This window comes from Apium graveolens, chromosome 2 (assembly GCF_009905375.1).
Source record: "Apium graveolens cultivar Ventura chromosome 2, ASM990537v1, whole genome shotgun sequence".
NCBI lineage: Eukaryota > Viridiplantae > Streptophyta > Magnoliopsida > Apiales > Apiaceae > Apium > Apium graveolens.
Genome location: NC_133648.1, coordinates 147,386,905 through 147,407,891, shown reverse-complemented (window position 1 = coordinate 147,407,891; position 20,987 = coordinate 147,386,905).

Here is a 20,987-nt window from a genome sequence, read left to right as displayed (position 1 = left end):
TGACCTAGTGCAAATTTCTCATCACACCAAAAACATAAATTCTTGGCTCTTTTTTCACTGAGCTCAGCAGGAGTCAGTGTTCTCCTATTGGGATTGGGGGTGAAAGTAGTCTGAGGGTTAGGTTTTGTGTAGGGTGGTTTGGTAACTGGGGCGGAGTATGGTTTAATATGGGTTATAGGTGATGGTATGTAGGCTTTGGATGAAGTGGGGTTGGGTAACAATGGTTTTGTGGAGGATTTGCTTCTCTGTGCTTTAGAGAAAACTTCTTGCAATTTGGCTAAACACAGAGCTTGCTGTATAGATTTAGGGGTGAACATCCTCACCGCCAACTGGATTTCATCATCTAACCCTCCTAAGTAGCAACTGAGAAGATATTCTTCAGACAGGGTGAGTCTACTGGTGAGAGTATCAAAAGCATCATGGTAGTCTTGAACAGACCATTGGTGTCGTAAAGCTTTGAGCTCTGCCATAGGATCATCATAGAGATCTCCAAATCTCACAGTAATATCCTCTGTATACTTACTCCAAGAAGGTATAATATGGTTACACCTATGCATATAGGTTTGATGCCATAACAAGGCTTTACCCTCACGGTGAATGGCAGCTAATCTCACCTTTTGTGGATCTCAAACCTCATCCAATTGAAAAAAACTATTTACATTTATAAAGCCAAGATCGTAAGTCTGTCCCATCAAATTTGGGAAATTCAACCTTAGTCATTCTAGCTGCAAAGGTCTGGAACCGGTTACCCGTATTATTAGTGGTGTTGTCCCTATCCATACTTGTATTTTGACTACCACTCGGATAATCCTTCTCAACATTATTAACTAACTTAGCTACTTGCACTGATAAACCCAACAATAGTGCATTAATCTCAGCGATATTTTTGGCATTTTGTTCTATATTGACATTACTGGTATTACAAGCTTGAATAAGATGTTGGTTTTGAGTTTCCAGTAAAGATCGAAGACTTACCTCCATCCGATTAAGATTCGGGCGTTCTCCCTCACCATCTGACCCATCTCCGGTCCTATTGCTCTTCTTGAGTGCCATTTTCCAAGGTTCGAAGGCTCTGATACCAGTGATGCTATTTTTAAATTTGATAACTAAATGGACAATATCAACCAGATCTCAAATAAAATGAAGGTTGAGTGAAAATTTTTAGAGAGTCAGCCACTTATGAAGAGCAACTCTGATAAAAACAACCAAGAATAATATAGAGAACAGTAGAGGGAAAAGCATTCACTTAACAAGATAGACGATAGGGTTTTGGTATCACTCCTCGGTACTATATATTGTCCTATTACATAAATTGAGATGAAATGCTTCTCGAAATGCAGATGAAATGAGAACAACTAGTGTGTACTACTGACAGCTGTTCTTAGTGGTCCTGATCCTCATACCCATCCACATTCCTTGTAACGGTTTCCTCAGTTGGGCTCCTCTCCTTATTTTCTTTGCAATCAAAACCAGGGATCAACTTCTTTTTGTCTTGTTCTGGAGTCACTCAAACTGTTTTAACCTCTATTCTGGACATTTTCATACCCAGTAATGTATCATGGCGGAGTTCGGACGGGGTAAAATCGGTGAGAAAAGGGAGAGATGAGACGGGGGAAAGAAAGAGGAGGTCGAGGCGAGTGTTTTGGTGGTGAAAACGAGCGAGAACAAGGGAGAGACACGAGAGTGGTCATGGGTTTGTTCATGTTTGTGAACAGATGTGTGTGTTTGGGAGTAGTGTGGGTGTGTATGATTGAGTGTTGTGTGCTTGTATGAGCAGCAGTGTGTATGTGGCCGCAAGAATCACCACATACAGTAGTGGTGGTGGTGGTGCTGCTGCTGCTGGCAACGGAGAAGAGGAAGAGAGGGAAAGTGGAAAGAGGGAGAAACAGGAAGAGAGAGATGAGAGCTTCGTGCCTGTAGGTGATGTTTTTGGAACCGGTGTGTGTATAGCCGGAGTCGGGAGATGTGGTGGTAGGTTAGCTTGAAAATGATGTTTTTTAAAAATATTCATTTACTTAAAATTTTGGGATTTTGGAATATTAATATAACAAATTTTAGAGAGGAATAATTTGGGGGAATTAGATGAATAAATTATAACAAAATTTTATAATTAATAAAAATATTGTATGATAGAAAAGTTTTGAAAATTTATGGATTATTTTATTTGAAAAAGAGTAAAACGAGAAATTTTGGGTAATTTTATAAAATAGTGCGGAAGTTGGATTTTGAAAAATATAAATTTATTTGATTTGTGAATTTTATTTGGAGTAATATAGTAATTTTTGGATAAAATTTTGAGAAGAAGCATATTGAGTTATGAATTTTCTTTCAGAAAAATATAAAGGACTAATTATATAATTTTGTGAATATTGTGGGACCTAGTTTAATTATTTTGAATAATGGGTTGTTATATATAAATTTGGGTTTTGGTTATTAATTCATGGAGGGAATGTAGTAAATTTTTATAATATTCGGAAGTGACGTTGGTGATTAGATTAAATAAATATTAAATCTCACAATAACATAAAATGAAAATTTTGATGAATTCTTAACAATGGCTGGAGTATTTAAAATTCGAGAAAGTAATTTTATTTGACTTACTAATTTAATGGAATATTTATCGATAGTTTTTATTTGAGTTTAAGGATGATGGAGGTTCGTTTATAGAATTATTTTAAAAATAACATTATTTAATTATTATTTTAAGAGAGCTATTAGTGTGTTACTTATTTAAAATACCTCTAGAACTCAGATTTTTATGTACAATATATGGTTACGATCGTGAGAAAAAGAGCTCGTTTGATTCTTTTCATTAAAAAAATTTCTCGCAAAAATTTATTTATGTTACAACTCAAAATTTTATTTTGCTTTAACTATCTTTTCTGGTCGATTATTTATTAAGGGGTTATTTATTATTCAAACAACCCAACTTTCGTTTTATTCACGATTATTCTTATTTATCCGAGAAAAGTCATAGTTACTGATCACATGATCGACACATTGTTTGTGTTGATAATTCATTTGGCTTCATAACTGGTTTATTGTTCAAACCAGATTAAAATTATTTTTTGATACTCTTTCATAATTTCATGTCAAATGAATTGTGGTAATTGTGACCCCCTCCAAACCCGGGTCAGAAGTTTGGGGTTCACAACACACACACACAATATATAAACCTGTATATAAAATATTATGTTCATTGACCCTTCTTTACACAACCACGGATCGCAACAGGTTAAAGTATGAAAACAAGCCACAACCTTAACTTTTATTACATCGTACCGAAACCCAACTAGTTCAACTTACAACTGATAATGATACCGTTCTTACAATATTTCATAAATCATCTACAATATAAAGCTTCTGCTAGCTCGATCCAACTTAATCTGGAACCCTAGCTCGCACACTGGACAGGGAATCCTCGTTACCAACAATTTCCTTTTTCAACTATTAAAAAAATGAAAAGGTTTACAAAAGTGAGCGAACTAGCTCAGTAAGTCATAATAGCAATAACTGAGGTTGAACAATGATCAATTGAAATGATTCTGAAGAATCAAGTTTCTGGATAAGCAATGGTTAGAATTGGATATTCATTTTTCATTTTTTTAAAAAAAAACAAGGTTAGGCTGCTGATCAGTCACGCACTAACCCCGAGTAAGGCTCCCAGCTTTGCTCTATATACTGGATCCAAGGCACACATTGGCCTATTATGACAACGAATCTGGTTCATATTAAAAAACAGTCCAATTCCTTAATAACAATATGATAAATAATGTAATTCAATAAGCTGAATCATAAACAATATTTATCTTGAAGCATATGGTGATTCACAATACCATGAAGGTATAACAAGGAATTCAAAAAGATTGGCTTTCAATCAATGAAATAATTCAGAAAGTAGAAGACCAAGGGTTCATGGGTTACAAGGATTGCTCTTCTATTAAAAAAGGCATATGGGTTGGTATGTCAAGCAATTCAACATCAGAAATCAGTATGTGGTAGATATGTATTTGTGGAGTAGTATCGTATATGTGGCTCGTATCTGAGAATTCAACAATCAATGGTTATGAAGAATAAGGCTTATGGCTCAAGATCAATCAGAATCAGGGTTCAAGGTTGAATAATTTGAAGCGCTTGCAATATAAAACATGATTTATTTTGAATACTAGCAACATGTTATGAGAAAGTTCAAAAATATTTGCTATATATCTTGAAGAAGGTTCAGAAGTACTTGCCTTATCACAGATGATTTCCAACTTTACTTGTACTTATCTAACAGTTTTACTCATCAACCATTCTCCTTCTCTTTCTATGCCTTGCTTCTATTTATCAATCACTTGCCTTCTCTTTTTACTCTTCAGTTCTATTTACGGATCACTGGCTTTCTCTTTCTATGTCTCAGTTACTCTGCTGGACATTACAAGTATCTTTCAATATTCAACCTCACATTATTCTAATCGTCACATAGACGTCACAAGCTTTTATCTACCCTTCGTTTTACCCAAATCCGATTTACGAATTGAAAGTTATGACAAAAACCGTCAAACAATAACCACATAGGCATATAACACATCAATCAGATAGCATGTAGCACATAGCACGCAAGATATTTGATCAAAATAACTTTTCAAAGAAGATTCCGGGTTAAAATGACTTTTCAGGTGTTTAATACGAATTTTTGAATATTTTTCGGAATTAAAATGGGTTTCTGAATCATTTTATAATTAAATAATAGGGTTCAAACACCCGAATCTGACTTTAAAATAATTTCATAATAATTATCGAGCCTTGAAAACAATTTAAAATAATATTTTAAAACTCGAAACTATTTTACGGAATTTTAATTCTAATTAAGTAATTAAATTTAATTAAATAATCAATTAAAATTAATTAAAATTAATTAAATTAATTAATAAACTAATATTTAAATTAATTGACTAATTAAATAATTAATTATCAACTAAAATTAATTAATTAACTAATTAAGATTTATTTTTGAATTAAAAAATAATTTTCAAAATAATAAATAATAAATTTTGGAAGCTTAAAAGAATTAAAATAATTTCTGGAAATTATAAAAAATAAAATACCATTTTTGGAAAAAAAATAAAAGAGAATCCTATTTTTTGGAATTATATAAAACAATAATCCCATTTTTGAAATCTTTGAAATTTTAAGGGACTAATTTATAAAATTTTACAAGCGGGGAGGGTAAAATGGTAATTTTACCATCTCCCTCCTCCTTCTTCCACTTTCGTTGTTCCAGAAACACAATCGTGCAAACTAAACAAGCAGAATATCGATAAATTGGCCGGAATATAACTCGGAAATTTCCGACGCCACCGTGATGCATTTTTCGGCGAGCCTTTTCCTGACATCATCCGATCTCCAGACTTATATCAATGAATTGCTCTTTCAACGATCAATTCAATAGTACTAGTTCGAAGATTCCCCAAAATTCCCAAACACATAAACGCTTAGAATAGAAATCCCCAAAATTCAATCAAGAACATTCAAACACATAAACCCTAATTTAATTAATTTGAAGATCAAACCCAACTTTCTACATGTTATTGAACTCCAAATTTGACATATAATATACCAAAATGACTAGGAAGAAAATATCTACATGATTATGCCATCAAATCACATCAAAAACATCAAGAACAAAATTTCATAATTTAATCCATAAATAATTCAAATTAAAATAATTAAATAAGAAAAATACCTTGATTTATGCACTTGAATAGATGGTGGATTCAGAAAGAGTTTTTCAAGAGCTTCGATTTGATATATTGCACGCTTGAATCGGAGTTCGATAATGCCTTCATTTGTGCGTTTGATTATGAAGAACACGACGTTTTTAGGGTTTTTCTCTGTAATTCAATATTTTTACTGATCGATTATGATTATATGAATTAAATGAAATAATAAAAGGTCTATATATATTTATGGAATATTGGTTCGGGTTGGATCGTTTTGGATCGATAAATTAGTTACTTAGCCGCTAAGTAACTGCAAAAATGATATGATTTCGGGCTTTTTATAAAACACTTTATACGAAAATAATATAATAATATCCCGTCTTTCGAGAATACGGATTTTGTTGATTCATCGACATGATTATTGTGTCGAAATTTGTACGCCGGGACGCGTACGAGTCAAACCGTAATGCAGATTGAAAAAGTCAAAACACGGAAAATGTCCGGAATTACCAGATTAGTTTAGGAAGGAGTTTTCCGAAAAGTTTCGGGTTGTAAAAACGGTTGAGGTTGGACGATTCCCAGCTTTATAAAATAATTTTGTAATTATTCAGAAAATAATTAATAAATTCATAAATTAATACAAAATCCTATAATACTCCAAAAATTACCAGAAAATACCTTAATTATCTATATTTTATTCTGGACATAATAAACTTAACACAATCACATTTTATCACATATATACATCTAAATATTAATATCGATCAACAAATAATTTACCAGAAATCACATAATAACCATATAATAATCATTTATTGATAAAATAATTACAAGCAATATCCCGGATGTTACATCCTTATCCCCTTAAAAGGATTATGTCCTTAGAATCACACTAAGGATCGGATAATTATACATTCAAGTATCTCACTTCCATTTCCTCAGGTTGAATCCTCAACCTTATAACTTTTCATAAACTTTTACTCGCAGCATTACTCATTACTTAACAGTCTCTCGTTGACATCATATTCTATTAGTTGCTCATATAACTCAACTTAAGACTCCATTTTACATATAATGGAGCTAAATTAGTCTTCATGAGTATACACCTATAAACACCTATGAACCTGCTATACGTGTGGCGGTGAAGCCAACTCACTTACACTTATCCTGTCTATTTACTGTTTCAAAAGGACCGGCATAATGCCTATTAATTCTCTTTTCATTATAATTCTAGTATTTCGTGCTCCTGAACATTTGCAATAGTTACTGGTTATTGAACCTCATTCCTACATGTTTCTCTGTTCAATTAACCTAGTTCGTAATCGCTTCCAATCGCATTCGAGGCTCTTTAATCGTCCTTCTAATCTTCTCGTCCATCTGCGAATGATATATTGAAACCATGGCATATTCGATTTCTAGTGTTCTCGAAATTACTCTAGAGTTAAGAATTAACGAGAAAATCTTGACTGAATATGATTGACGCACAAACTTATCACCATATCTTATTTTCCTTGAATCATAATCGAGTATATTTGCTGAGCGAAAATCTCTTACTATTTTGAAGAAAATACACTAGCCTGGAGGCATTACCGACATATCCTCACCCATATTATCATTTATTTTGGTTTTATGAAGTTCTCATACGAAACTAACTGCAATGCTTTCCTTAACGTCTAGTCACATATAACGTTTATTCTTTCTTTGTGCCATACCATCAGAACATCTTCTTTGACATCTATGTCTCGTATCGTATTCCCGGAGTAGCTTGAATCCCTTGAGTTATTGTAACGTCTGAGAAATATTATTTAATTATTTTTATCCATAAATAATTATTATGTGAATTTTGGTGAATTATTTGATGTTTGATATTAATATTTGGGTGTTGATATTTGATAAAAATTAGGATATTTTAATTTCTAATTATCCAGAATTAAATATAGACAATTTTGGTATTTTTCTGGTAATTTTTGGATTATTATATAATTTTATAAGATTTATAGAATTAATAATGATTATTTTTACATAAATATAAAAATTACTTTTTCGAATCAGAAATCGTTCCACTTCAACCGTTTTTGCGTTTTTACAACCCGAAACTCTTCCGAAAACTCCTTTATAACCTAAGCTGATAATTCTGAACACTTTCCATGTTTTAACTTTTTCGATCCGAGATACGGTTTGACCTGTGCGAGTCCTTGCGTGAAATTTTCAATACGTTAATCATTTTATAGATCGATAAAAATCCATATTTCCAAAAGGTGAGATATTATCACCTTATTTTTGTATAAAGTGTTTTATAGGAAGCTCTATTTTGATAAATATCCAAGTCTGGTATTAAATTCATATCGTTATACAGTTACTTAGCGGCTAAGTAACATATTTTCGGATCCGATGTGTAATTGTAATTATCGAATTATTTAGTAAATAAAATATGTGATGGTTCCGTCAGCTATGTGTTGCTGTATTATTAATTGTTTGTGATTTGTTGGATGCGAAGATTAATTTTATAATTAATTATCGAGCTGTATGAACTTAATTCATTTTTAAAGTGATTTTATTGAATATTTATTCTTATAAATGCTAAAATTGTTTCGAAAATTATATTTATTGTCTTATAATTTGATTTATTATTTTTAGGAATTTATAAAATTTAGAAATCAATATTTTATTGATTATTTATGTTTAAATGATTTTCTGATTTCATTTAATTGTAAAATCAGTATTTAATTTCAAAATATTTCAAAAATCATGAAAAATTTATTTTATTAACTTTCAAATATTTCAAGAATTTTAAAATTTATTTCGGTAATTTTCTGACTTTATTTACTCGCACGCTTATTCTTTAATTCGTTAACTACCGGTCATATATGTGTTCCAAAAATGATTTTTTAAAAATTTTAAAATGTTTTATTATTTGTTTAAATTTATTCCGAAATGTTTAAACTTAATTTTCATATTATTACGGGTTATTGTTACCCGTAAATTATTTGTTAAAAGCGATAATTGCGGTACGAATTAAGACAATAACGAAAATAAATAAATATACATAAATAGTAATAAAAACAAAACCAACAAAAGGGGGTAACTGCAACTTCATTTCTTTTATTTTCTTAATCTCTCTCGGGTTATCTCGATCACCACCTCTCCTCTCTCCCCTTCGATCTCTTTCTCGAATCTCTCCCCTCTCGTTTCTTTTTTTTTCACAATTTCTTCTCTCCCTTTTCTTTCCTCTTTCCCTCTTCGCCGTCTGTGCTCTACTACTACTTCGGCCGCCGCGTTTTTACGGTGAATAGCCGCGGTAATCGCTGGTCTTGGTCTGTTTTTGTTGGTTAATTACAGATATATATACGTTTATATGTATGTTCAGTTGAGTTTTTTTCTGTGCTCTTGTTTTCCCTTCTGTAATCGCCGCCCCTCACCCTTTTCCGGTGAGGACGGTGGCGCGTGGTCACTAGTTTCCCAATGGTTGTGATGTCCTATGTTACAGCCGCCATCCTTTTCTGATTTTCGGCTGCCGCCGGGGTTTTCCGGCATGGCGGCTCAGTCGTGTGTTTGTGCGCAGGTGTTGGTCCCTGTTCTGTTTTGGTTTGGTTTGAATGTTTTTACAAAATTAATATTTTAATTTTCTTTGCAAAAAAATTATTTAATTGATTCTGTAAAATAAATAAATTTCATACGAGTATTATAATATTTAATCAACGAAATTCGCGAAGGATGTTCGATAAAATTGAAAATCCGTGAATTTTATCATCGTCGGCAATGAGTTTCGGCGAGCCGACGGAGGGCAATGATGATTCTTATATGAGTCCAACATTTATACATTAAATAAATTAGTTTGTGGTATTAATTACGAAACGAAAATGAACAATAAATAATAATTAAATTTGTATCGGTGATTGGGGATTGGTGAAATTGGTTGTGAATTGGATGATTGCAATTGTTTGTTGTTGTGATTGACGTCGAAATGATTCGACGGGTAGGCCGATAAATAAAGGCAACGCTGCCCGATTTTCGGGAAAATTAATTCCAAAAATACGAGAACATAACCTGTAATTATCGGAGACGTCGAACGAGGATATATAATTAAATTTTACGAAACCTACTTACGTGACGTGACAAGATATTTTGTGAATAATCGATTAGTCTATTTTTCAAAATGACAAATATACGTATTTTCCGAAATTAAATACCGAACCGAGTTTTGAAGGTGCAAGCCATAATTGCTATGTGTATTTCAATAATACATATAAATATGAGTTGGGTTGTGAAACCGTATGGGTAGAAGTGATAGGGATGTGATGTTGAGCGAGACGATTATCTAAATTAGGGTATTTTAACCCTGTAGGTCATAATCGGAAGACCCGAGATTTGACATCAAACTAGAAATGATCTAGTGATTAGACGTCGAGATCAACGAAGTTCCAACCGAAGGGCCTGAGTGTTGGGATCGTATTCAAAATGGGATAGTAGTTTGACGATAAAGCCGTACGTTCAAGTCGAACCAAAGTCAACTAGTAATAGCGATTTAAGCTTATCGAGGCAAGTATCCTGAACTTTTTTTTAAAATACTGCAAATATTTCTTCGTTCCTATTCGAAGTTCAGAATAGTTAAAGGTTTTACATTTCGCTGCAAATACTCTTATTATGCATGTTCTTTTCATTATTGTCCCTATAATTCGATTGCTCTCCTGAGCAAATACCCATGCTTTCGGGTTATTTGCCAACCCTAAATTGGGATGTTTTGAAATCAAAATGATTTGACATCAAAACACTCTACGGACTGGATGTTTACCGTAAGTGCCAGTGATGAGCCGGATCCTATGGGCCGGGAATGGACCGGACCCTTGGCCAATAGAGCCTAAGTACCTGAATGGATCTATACGGTTGGGTATAGATCTACATTGTATCCTGACTGATCAGCAGGGTATAAGTGTGAACTAGTGTCCAATCTAATTTGTTGTTGATCGCCATTAACAACATTCTCTCTCAAAAGTTTATGATTCCAAAAACTGGACAAAACCCTGATTCGGGAGATGAATCTGGGAATCGCTTGTCATTTTTGGATTTATGATTAAAGTCTGGTAACAGCCAATGTTTATTCGCTCAACTCTTTTAAATAAATAGAATCATTTAAAATTGTTTTAAGCTTTAGTCTGGAGATTTTCCTTCGATAAAAAATATTTGAAACTCAAATTATATACTTGCTGGGCATTTTTGGCTCACTCTTGCTTTGTAAATTCTTATTTCTTTCAGAAGCAGATAAGGATAGAAGTGAATAACTTTCATTAGACAGAAGAAGTTAGAGAAATCTCCGCTGCGAGAGGACGAAAATGTTAGAAAAATTTGACAAGGCCGGCAACATAAAGATATTTACAATCATATTGTAGTTGTTGTGAATTGTAGAAAGTTAGATTCTTGTTTCATATCATAACCTGTAAACGATCCGGATTCAAGGGGTTAATTGAATATTCTTTTATTTTATGTAAAGATTATTTAGTGACACCAAATCTTGACCCCGGTTTTGGGTTGTTACAATTTGGCATCAAAGCTACAGGGTATTGGTCACTGAAATAAGGATAGGTGAGAGTAGGATAAGAGTAATAGGTCATATGACATAGGAAAGACCTAGGCATACTCATTTTAAGTTCGAATTGAGTGCAAATTAGGGATAGTAGATCCGATATGGGAATAATAAGATAGGATTATGGAGGAAAGTGTAAGGCAAATATCACAACGCTATAGGTATATTGAGTTCTCTGATCCTACAGTAATGAGGAATCGACAGATTGACGGAGACTGGGTATGTTACCCTACTTTTTATGCGTTTTTGAGGAAAATGCGATTGATCCTTGTGAGAACTTGTGAAAGAGAGGCTAGGTGAGCTTTGGTATGATTTAACTTAGAACTAGGTAGTAGGACGAGCTTCACTCCGGAGGCAATGAGTTGAGGGAAGTTGATGAAGAACCAACGTTGCACGTTTTGAAGGCACCACCGTTGCGAGAAGATTCTTATCACTTATCGGGAGCTGCGCAAGGAATGATATTTACCTTACTAGGTATAGGTAAGACTAACAAGAAGGTGCGACCTTATCTATAGACGGAATGTGGAATTGCATTGGTTGGTTGTAAGTACAACGTCAAGGACGACGTTGAAAATGTCAAAGACAGTGGCAAACGTCAACATCGGATTGGAGTTACGAATAAAATGGTATACAATGGTAAAGGAAATTTCGCTGACTAAGGAATACGAACAGAATTCAAGGAGAAATAGAAGATGTATCAAGGTGGAGAGACCCTTATATGAGCATTCTTTTAATTAGACATTTCTTTAGCGGATTATAAGAATAGCAAGTAACTTATATAGTAATGACGACCAAATATGTGATTTTCAAAATTTTAAAATGAGTTTTCGTAAAAGATTTTCTTAATAAACTTTCGGAAGATTTTTGCATAAAATGAGTTTCACAAGTTGGTTGTAATTACTACTCAAGTTCTTGTTATTATAAACAGAAAGTGATCTAAAAGAGAAGAATGGATTAGACTCAGTGTTGTTAGTTCGAAGGATTAAGTAGACCCACCAGCAGCGAGAAAATTTAAAGTTTTTCATGAAAGACGAAAGTAAACTTTATTTAATAATATCAATAATTGAATCAACATGTTAAAATATTATTTATCCAATTTATGAAATTATTAAAAATTTAACAAGATTCGTGATTCGAACGGACAGAGGATGATTGAATAAAATGGAAGAATCGTCTAGATGATTGGAGAAGAATCGTATTTCTATCGACGAAGTCGAGACGTTGCGGGATCAATGGTTATTCTACGTAAGTTCAATGTCGGAAGATATGCCTGCAGAGGGTTGAAAAGTAGCAATTGCGTTCTAAGCTTCAAAGGTGTGAACTCTGGTCATAATAGATTATGAGCTACGGAAGCATGGTTAATTACCAACCAAGCAAGATCCATTTAGAGACAGATTTCTAGAGTAGAAAAGAAAGAATGAATATCATTAGGATTACTGGGGAATGAGTAAAGGAATTTGGAAAGTTAGAAGTTGAAGATTAGGTTTTGACTCAGTTTCTGGTTTATACTTACTTTGTTGTTAGATATCAAAGGTGGTATTAATATAGATGATTGATGTTGACTTCAGTATGGAATGTTGTGAGCATCAAAGTTCATATCAATATCTAATTTGACATGACAACAAAATGAGTATTAGTACCAAGAGACCAGGTTTTGAATAAAGTTATGATTCATTCCGTTCTAAATTAATATATTTCCTTTCAGATAGTAAGAGATTCTCGTTCGATGAATATATTTGATAGTGTTTGAAAAGAAGTTGAAGTATACTACAAAGTGGTGAGTTAAATGTAATTGCCAAGATTTTCCTTTAATTTTAATTTTTGAAATAGATTTAGAACGTTTCGAAACATCAGATGTCAGGAGCTTAGTATATCGGATGCAGACAGATGGGAAGTATAAAAGATCAATTAAAGATTCTCGAATACGATTGAAAACGATCATAGGCCAGGCTAACCGAACAGAAAAAAAACATTGAAAGTAAAGTAGAACAACCAGTTAAAATGGGAGGCATTCATGAGTGGAAATTATTAGAATTAGAGAGAAAGCAGATTAGTATAAATTAAGTTAGTCATTTGAGACAATGAGATAGATAGAACGATTGCGAATGAGTTGGCCTTGTTGTCACAGGTATAACGAGTCCGTAAGACGTTTATGTGTATATAACCGATAAAAGTAATTTAGCTCCATATGTATATAATGGAGGTTTGAGTCAAGTTGCATGGACAACTGATAGAATTGATATCGATAGGAAACCGTTGAATAATGGTTAAATTGACGAGTTCTGAGAAATTTTTAAATAAGTTACTCGAGAAATATCATGGTCTGTTCTTTAGCATGATTCTGAGGACATAATCCTTTGAAGGGGGAAGGATGTAACGTCTGAGATATATTATGTAATTATTTTTATCCATAAATAATTATTATGTGATTATTATGTGAATTTTGGTGAATTATTTGATGTTTGATATTAATATTTGGGTGTTGATATTTGATAAAAATTAGAATATTTAATTTCTAATTATCCAAAATTAAATATAGACAATTTTGGTATTTTTTCTGGTAATTTTTGGATTATTATATAATTTTATAAGGATTTATATAATTAATAATGATTATTTTTTACATAAATATAAAATTACTTTTTAGAATCAAAAATCGTTCCACTTCAACTGTTTTTGCGTTATTACAACCCGAAACTCTTCTGAAAACTCCTTCCTAACCTATTCTGATAATTTTGAACACTTTCCGTGTTTTAACTTTTTCGATCGGGGATACGGTTTGACCTGTGCGAGTCTCGGCGTGAAATTTTCAATACGTTAATCATTTTATAGATCGATAAAAATCCGTATTTCCAAAAGGTGAGATATTATCACCTTATTTTTGTATAAAGTGTTTTATAGGAAGCTCTGTTTTGATATTTATCCAAGTCTGGTATTAAAATCATATCGTTATACAGTTACTTAGCGGCTAAGTAACCTATTTTCGGATCCGATATGAAATTGTAATTATCGAATTATTTAGTAAATAAAATTTGTGATGGTTCTGTCAGCTATGTGTTGCTGTATTATTAATTGCTTGTGATTTGTTGAACTTAATTCATTTTTAAAGTGATATTATTGAATATTTATTCTTATAAATACTAACATTATTTCTAAAATTATATTTATTATCTTATAATTTTATTTATTATTTTTAATAATTTATAAAATTTAAAAATCAATATTTTATTGATTATTTATCTTTAAATGATTTTCTGATTTTATTTAATTGTAAAATCAGTAATTAATTCCAAAATGTTTCAAAAATTATGAAAATTTTATTTTATTGACTTTTAAATATTTCAAGAATTTTAAAATTTATTTCGGTAATTTTCTAACTTTATTTACTCGCACGCTTATTCGTTAATTCGTTTACTACGGGTCAGATATGTGTTCCAAAAATAATTTTAAAATTTTTTAAAATGTTTTATTATTTGTTTAAATTTATTCCGAAATTTTTAAACTTAATTTTCGTATTATTACGGGTAATTGTTACCCGTAAATTATTTGTTAAAAGCGATAATTGCGGTACGAATCAGGACAATAACGAACAAAAATATAAATAAATAGTATTAAAAACAAAACCAACAAAAGGGGGTAACTGCAACTTCATTTCTTTTATTTTCCTAATCTCTCTCGGGTTATCTCGATCACCGCCTCTCCTCTCTCCCCTTCGATCTCTTTCTCGAATCTCTCCCCTCTCGTTTCTTTTTTTTTTCACAATTTCTTCTCTCCCTTTTCTTTCCTCTTTCCCTCTTCGCCGTCTGTGCTCTATTACTACTCCGGCCGCCGCATTTTTCTGGTGAACAGCCGCGGTAATCACTGTTCTTGGTCTGTTTTTGTTGGTTAATTACAGATATATATACGTTTGTTTGTATGTTCAGTTGGGTTGTTTTATGTGCTCTTGTTTTCTCTTCTGTAATCGTTGCCCCTCACCCTTTTCCGGTGAGGACGGTGGCGCGTGGTCACTAGTTTCCCTATGGTTGTGATGTCCTGTACTACAGCCGCCATCCTTTTCTGATTTTCGGTTGCCGCCGGGGTTTTCCGGCATGGCGGCTCAGTCGTGTATTTTGTGAGCATGTGTTGGTCCCTGTTCTGTGTTGGTTTGGGTCGAATGTTTTGAGAAAATTAATATTTTAATTTTCTTTGCAGAAAAATTATTTGATTGATTCTTTGAAATAAATAAATTTCATACGAGTATTATAATATTTAATCGATGAAATTCGCGAAGGATGTTCAATATAATCGAAAACCCGCGAATTTTATCGTTATCGGCAATGAGTTTCGGCGAGCCGACGGTGGGCAATGATGATTTTTATCTGAGTCCTACATTTATAAATTAAATAAATTAGTTCATGGTATTAATTACGCAACGAAAATGAACAATAATTAATAATTAAATTTGTATCGGTGATTGGAGATTGGTAAAATTGGTTGTGAATTAGATGATTGCGATTGTTTGTTGTTGTGATTGAAGTCGAAATGATTCGACGGGTAAGCCGATAAATAAAGGAAACGCTGCCCTATTTTCGGGAAAATAATTTCGAAAATACGGGACGGTAACCTGTAATTATCGGAGACGTCGAACGAGGATATATAATTAAATTTTACGAAACCTACTTACGTGACGTGACAAGTATTTTGTGAATAATCGATTACCCTAATTTTCAAAATGACGAATATACGTATTTTTCCGAAATTATATACCGAACCGAGTTTTGAAGGTGCAAGCCATAATTGCTATGTGTATTTCAATAATACATATAAACATGAGTTGGGTTGTGAAACCATATGGGTAGAAGTGATAGGGATGTGATGTTGAGCGAGATGATTATCTAAATTAGGGTATTTTAACCCTATAAGTCCTAGTCGGAAGACCCGAGATTTTACATCAGACTAGAAATGATCTAGTGATTAGACGTCGAGATCAACGAAGTTCCAACCGAAGGGCCTGAGTGTTGGGATCGTATTCAAAATGGGATAGTAGTTTGACGATAAAGCGGACGTTCATGTCGAACCAAAGTCAACTTGTAATAGCGATTAAAGCTTATTGAGGCAAGTATTCCTAAACTTTCTTTAAAAATACTGCAAATATTTCTTCATTCCTATTCTAAGTTCAGAATAGTTAAATGTTTTACATTTCGCTGTAATTACTCTTATTATGCATGTTCTTTTCATTATTGTTTCTATAATTCGATTTCTCTCTTGAGCAAATACCCATTCTTTCGGGTTATTTGCGAACCCTGAATTGGGATGTTTTGAAATCTAAATGATTTGACATCAAAACACTCTACGGGATGGATGTTTATCAGTAAGGGCCAGTGATGAGCTGGATCCTATGGGCCGGGAATGGACCGGACCCTTGGGAAATAGAGCCTAGGTACCTGAATGGATCTATACGGTTGGGTATAGATCTACAATGTATCATGACTGATCAGCAGGGTATAAGTGTGAACTAGTGTCCAGTCTAATTTGTTGTTGATCGCCATTAACGACATTCTCTCTTGGAAGTTTATGATTACAAAAACCGGACAAAATCCTGATTCAGGAGATGAATCTGGGAATCGCTTGTCATTTTTGGATTTATGATTAAAGGCTGGTAACAGCCAATGTTTGCTCTCTTAAATAAATAGAATCGTTTAAAATTGTTTTAAGCTTTTGTCCGGAGATTTTCCTTCGATATCAATATTTGAAACTCTAATTATATACTTGCTAGGCATTTTTGGGTCACTCTTGCTTTGTAAATTCTTATTTCTTTCAGAAGTAGATAAGGATAGAAGTGAATAGCTTTCATTAGACAGAAGAAGTTAGAGAAATCTCCGCTGCGAGAGGACGAAGATGTTAGAAAAATTTGACAAGGACGGTAGCATAAAGGTATTTACAATCGTATTGTAGTTGTTGTGAATTGTAGAAAGTTAGATTCTTGTTTCATACCATAACCTGTAAACGATCCAGATTCAAGGGGTTAATTGAATATTCTTTTATTTTATGTAAAGATTATTTAGTGACACCATATCTTGACCCCGAATTTGGGTTGTTACAGTTATCGTAGCCAAATTCCTATCATTTAGTTCCTCCTTACTTAATGCCCCTTCATCTAGGAGTGGTATATACTATTCTGGTTTGACATAATTCATCGTATTCTTAATACTCCTGTCAAATATCACATCAAACAATATTGATGATTTACAATGAATTCCTGGATCTGATGACGTACCACCATTTCTTCTAGCAGCAACTAACCCACTTATTAGATGAATTGTTTATTAATAAAAGGGAATGAATAAGTTTGGATTACCTATCGATAATGTGGCGCCCTCCAAACCCGGGTCAGAAGGTTGGGGTCCACACACACACACCTTATTAATAACCTGCTTGTAACGATGATAAAGATAATAATAATATGCACTGACCCTACTTACCAACTACCATGGACCGCAACAGGTTAAAGTATGCACACAAGCTAAACACACCTACTTATATTACAAACGTTCAAATCCCAACTATTCCAAACTCAAAACTGAGTATTAAACATTATTACAAACTTTTACAAACTTAAATTATTCCAAAAGAAGCCTACTAGCTTAGCTCGATCAACCTGAACCCCTAGCTCTTGCGCTGGACTGGGGATCCTCGATACCAACCGGTTCCTTTTTAACTGGAAAGAACATAAACAACATCGCACAAATGAGCTAACTAGCTCAGCAAGTCGCAATGACAAAACTGAGAATAATGATCATCAGGTAAATATGGTTATGATATCAAGCGAACAATGGATTATGATTTAGAATTGGATATTATATTTTCATTTTAAAAACCAAGGTTAGGGTGCTGATCAGTCACGCACTAACCCCGAGCAAAGCACACAACACTGCTCTAACTACTGGATCCAAGGCACACATTGGCCTAACTTGACCATTATATGGTCTGACCAGGAATCTGGTCCACAATTTTTATAAAAACAATCCAATTCTACCATAATAACAGAATAAGCAGTAATAAACAATAAACATGATCATTAACAACATTGGACGTTCAATAATGAAAATGGTTTCAATCTGTGTAAAGATCAATATGGCGTTTCCAAAGCTTGGCTGTTAGGTAATGAAAGAATTGGATAACAAAGGAATCAACATTTCAGGGTTCCAAGAATTTGGTCTTTCAAAGCATAAGATACAATGGTTTGAATGTGTAAGCAATTTGGTTCAGTGTTTAATATTTAGTTTGTATGTATTTGTGGAGTAGTATCGTATATTTGAGGTTCGTATTTGGGTATACAACAATCAATGGTCTAGAAAGAATCAGGTTTACGGCTCAAGATCAATAACTGGAATCAAGGTTTAGGGTTCAATGCTTCAAAGCACTCGCAATGTAAAACCACAATATCAATCAATACAATATCTCGAGAAAGTTCAGAACACTTGCCTGGTACTAGTTTACTACACTGCACTCGCTTCCAATCACAACCGTCTTATTCCTCAACTACCTGTTTCCCTCTCCTACGTCTTGCCTCTTCTGCTCACATATCATAAGCATCTCTCAATATTTAACTCATACGATTCTATTCAACACATACTTCTATTTACCCTTCGTTTTACCCAAATCCGATTAATGGATTGAAAGTTACGCAATAAACAAATAAATATCGAATATACAGACCGACAGTCAATCAACAAGTCACATATAACATATAGCACGTCACATAATCAATAATATATCATTTATAAATAAGTCTCGGGTTATAAGCAAGCTTTCTGGTATTTAAAATGATTTTTAAAACATTTTTCGAAATTTAAAACGGGTCGTTGGATCAATTTTGAAGCAGTAAATATGGTTCGGTTGGCCAATTATGGCTTCAAAACAATTTAATAATAATGATCGAGCCTTAAAAACAATTTAAAATAGTATTTTAAAGCTCAAAACTATTTTTCGGAATTTTTAGATCATTTTTAAATAATTAAATCTAATTAAATAATTAATTAAAATCAATTAATAATTAATTACGTCAATTAATCAATTAATTTCCGAATTAATTGACCAATTAATCAATTAAAAATTAACTAAAATAAATTAACTAATTAATTCAGATTTATTTTTGAATTAAAAATAATTTTTTTGGAATTAAATTAATAATTTTTAGAATTTTCAGAAATTAAAAACGAATTTTTATAATAAAAATAAATAGGAAATATGATTTTTGAATATTTTTAAAATAGGAATCCTAAATTTGCAAACTCTGGAAACTTCGGGAACCAAACTGCATCGTCCCCAAAAGTCCAAGTACCAAACTGCAATTTTACAACCCCCGTCGCCGGAAAATACAGGGGTGGCCGGAGAACACAATTCCGGCACCCTCACCTCACCACAAGCTCTAGATCACATCTACAGACAACCAGGAACTTATTCATGCAATCAAATCATTCAAATAACCCCAGACTTGGTCGGAAATTGGCCAAGAACATCGTCGGTTTCCGGCGAACTTCGGAAATTTTCAAAACACAACTCCCTTCGATTCAGACATCCTCTATTAACGAGCTATATACCAATCGATTGAAAATTTCATAAGAGACATAATCCACCATAAATCAACAGTTAATAACCCCTAAATCAAAAAGCCCCAAATTTCAATTGAAAACATTCATACGGGTTATAAACCCTAATTTCAAAATTCGAAAATCAAACTCAATTTTGAACATGTTATTGAACTCCAAATCAGACGTATGACATATGAAAATCATCAGGAAAACAAGCTCTACAACATGCAATTATCAAATCATACAAACAATCATCCGAACAAAAATTCATATTTTTAATAAAAATAATTCAAAAATAAATAAATTTTCAGAAAATAAACCTTGATTTCTGCAGTGATTTGGAACACAGAATCTGATAGAACACCTCAAGACCTTTGGATTGAGTACTCGAGCTTTGAAAACAGAGATCAATAACACCTTCGTTTTGTTGTATGATTCTTGGAAGATTATATGAATATAGGGTTTTTCTCTGGACAATTATATAATTAACTGTCTGCAAATGATTTTGATACGAAATAAAATACGGGGAAAGGCTATTTATAATTACGGAAAATTAGTATCCCATTGGATCATTCCGGATATAAAACGATACGTTTATTTGTAAAAACGGATCCAAACGGTATCGGTTTTCCGGACAGTTATCCAGATCAGTATAATTTGTTCTGCTGTCTTGGTCTCAGCGCCTGGTTACACGTACTACGAGGTGATAATTGGGATAGTTTAATAAAAAGCTCCCGTTTATCGAAAATATGAGTTTTATTGATTTATCGAAACGAATATTATATCCAAAATGTTGCGCCGGGACCCGCGCAGGACAAACCGTACACCGGATCGAAAAAGTCGAAACATGGAATATGCTCGAAATATTACAATTAGGTTAGGAAGGAGTTCTCGGAAGAGTTTCGGGTTCCAAAAACGTAACAACGGATGACGTCGGTTGGTTCCCGTTTTTTTAAAATAGATTTTAAATACCCGGAAAAAGATTTTATAAATTTCATATGATCCTTATAAATCCATAAATCAACATAAAAATAATTAGGAAGATATGACAATTATCTATATTTTATTTTGGACATATAAAAATTAAAATACTCAATTAATCATATTTTTAAACATCCAAACGCATTT